The sequence below is a fragment of the Marmota monax genome, unplaced genomic scaffold, assembly GCF_021218885.2.
Source record: "Marmota monax isolate L192 unplaced genomic scaffold, Marmota_monax_Labrador192_F-V1.1 WCK01_AAM20220418_F8-fsc00054, whole genome shotgun sequence".
NCBI classification, from domain to species: domain Eukaryota; kingdom Metazoa; phylum Chordata; class Mammalia; order Rodentia; family Sciuridae; genus Marmota; species Marmota monax.
The window spans coordinates 1,166,412-1,169,376 of NW_026692145.1; the positions used below are offsets into that span (position 1 = coordinate 1,166,412).

Below are 2,965 nucleotides of genomic sequence, written 5' to 3' on the forward strand. Positions count from 1 at the left end.
AAAATAAAAGGCTGCAGATGTTTTTCTCTGTGAAAAAGGGATTGGAACAGTTACTGAGTAACTGTTTTTCTGTTAATGTTGATATATCTTCAGTCATAGAAAATGACCACAACCAGACTGACAGCTTTAGTTCTAATATGCTTTACTTAAAGGAATGCTGGGGTGCGGGGTGGGGAAGGATCTGCTATCTCATGGGTTGTTGTGAAAAGATAGACTCACACAAGTGACAGAACAGGAGGGAGGTAAAAGAATAAAATTAAGTAGTGTAAAAGTCACCAAAGGGAAAAAAAAGTACAAAAATCAAAATGTTAGACACAAACTTTGAAGGAAGCAAGTACGGAAATGTTTCTGTAATATAGATCTTAGGGAAATGTGTAGACAATGTGGCATAAAATACTTCAGTCCCAGAAACATCTGATCTTCAACTGTTCATTTATGAAATAATTTTAAGAGTCAGGCATGGTGGTACTTGCCTGTGGTTCCAGCTACTCCGGAGGCCAAGGCCAGAGGACCACTTGACCCCTTGAATTTAAAATCAACCTGGGCAACAAGGAAGTCCTAAAAAAGTCAATTTAACAAGTTTTTAAAAATTATGTTATGCATTTAATACCAGGGACCTGTATTTTAAGTAAGTTCTTCTGCTGATTCTTAAGATCCAGCAAGCTTGGAAAGTTTTCTCCTGTGATGTAGTAGCAGGAATTTTTTCAGAGTGCAGAAACAGCACTGAATGTTTAGATTTGCAAGACAATTAATGAAAAAGAAAGAAGAGGATGGGGGTGGGGTAAAAGATTGAAATTTTAAATTTGTAATAAATAATTGTATTTATTTTTGGTCCTCTTGCTCCTAAAATGATTTAAGGTAGCATAGTTAAAAAATAAATAACAAAAGTATATTGAATGTTTACTGTCAACTTAAAACTATATATATATTTTTCTCATTTAACAGGACAATTGCATGAGGTGGGAACTACTGTTGTTATCTCCACTTTACAGATGAGGAAATTGAGACTCAGAGAGGTTAAGCTAAGAAAGGGAGCCAACTGCTCTTGTTCTCTATATTGTTATCAAACACCAAAGGAAACAACCAAAACAAAATGTACAATTAAAGGGAAGAAACTGAGATGAAGGGGCAATGAAGAAGAAAAACGGGCAAAGCTGGGGTGAGGTCATATGCATCCATTAGAAATGGGCCCCATTGCTTGCTTCGACACACAGCACATAATAATAAAATTGGAACAACACAGAGAAGATTGAATGGCCCCTGTGCAACAATAACACACGAATTCATGAGGCAATCCATATTTCTGCTAAGTGCAAACAAATCTATGAATGTATATTATTTTACAAAAAGAAGTGTGGGGCTGGGGATGTAGCTTAGTGGGGTGGAATGCCAGCCTAACACGCATGAGGCTCTGGGTTCCATCTCCAGCACCACACACATTTTTTTAAAAAATAAAGTTTTAAAAAGAAGTGGGCCGCAAATTTGGCTCTGAGCTTTCCAACAGCCAAAGAAAAAAGAGGAAACATATCTGGATTCGTAGCATCCATAAGATAAAAGCAAATGTGCATTTTTTGGAGAAAAACAATTTATGCTAGAATTTCCTAAGACAGATGTCCCCTTGTGAATCTTCAAAAAAAAAGGGGGGGGGAGGGGAGAAATGTTTCTACAGAAAGGATTTTCAAGGGACTTAATTTTGTATTATTTTCTTTTTAAAACTGAGAAAGCAAATGTTTAATAAAGGAAATGATTTAAATATGGATTATAATATTATTCCCTCTTAAATATGTTTTATAGTTCACACCTTTTATAATCAAATAACTAGATGTGAAGTTTCTGTCCTTGGAGATCTTAAAGAAAAGAATGACTATTTCTCGGGCTTGGATGCCTGAAGGCAAGGACGGGCTTAAGGGGGCCCCTTCCAACTCCGGGGCTGAGATTCTATACTTCTATAGCTGTGCAAACACTTCTACCTGGGGCAGCTTAACTAGTCTTAAACCTAAAGGTTCAGCCACAGCATGGCCATGAATGCTTCCATTGTGGGAATCCTTTTTGATAAAATAAATGTTTGAAAAATACACACACATGCACAATAAAACAAAACCTCCACAATATTTGGGATTAAGACACACCCAAGTAAGACATTTGCAGAAACAAAAGTTGTACTTAGTAAATGCTTGTCACTGGGGATGGAGAGTCAGCACTTAGGCACCACTAATTTAGCTATGGAGCATTTGCTCAAGTCCTTTGTGTCTTAGATGTCAAAGAAATATTTTCTAAGGGAGCCATCAGCACCACCTCAGGGGTGATGTTTTAAGCCTAATGTGAAAAAGAGAACTTCTCTAAAACTTCTTATATGATTAACATGGTTGAATGCCCTTTATGACAAAGCATGGGGTGTGCAAATAAAATTCTCTTCAGGAAGAGGTCCCCCCCCACTTTCGTTTTTTTCTTAAATAATTTCTTACCAATGCAACTAAGAAAATAGCCTTTACATTTTTGGGGGGTGGGAGAAAGAGGCTGAGGAACATATAGCTGTGCAATTTTGACTAATCCAACTGATTATGAATTGGGTCAAACTGGCTTCCTTGCTGTGTGTCCTGAGACTGAGACCCATAAAAGGTGAACATCAAGTTAACAGCCCTGTGTGTATTTGGGAATGTTAGGTGGCGATGGCTAATACAAGCACTGGCATGTCCAGGAAGAAGTCACACGGGAGGTTTCTCTAAGAAAGAACAGAGGTGCTTGTCTCTACAAAGAGGGACATAGTTATGCCCCTGTCAAGTGAAAGACTTCATCCTTACAACAGAAGGTGTCACCCTCTGGAGTGCTTGATGGACTGCTACTCTAACAGGTTTTTCCCTTTATAAACAGAGTCCAGCCGCTTTGGTCTTATCTACTTGATTCTAAAATAGCTCGTCAATTTAATAGCATTCAGGTTGTTTATGCACACACAAGGCCCTTTGAA

The 2,965-nt window shown here is 37.9% G+C and overlaps 1 non-coding gene across 1 annotated transcript; it reads left to right on the forward strand.

The window, feature by feature from the left end:
* The first annotated feature begins 1,198 nt into the window (after nt 1–1,198).
* Nucleotides 1,199–1,305, forward strand: LOC124075297 (U6 spliceosomal RNA). Its single transcript, XR_006845997.1, has one exon. It is a non-coding gene; the product is annotated as a U6 spliceosomal RNA (small nuclear RNA).
* The last annotated feature ends 1,660 nt before the right edge of the window (nt 1,306–2,965 follow it).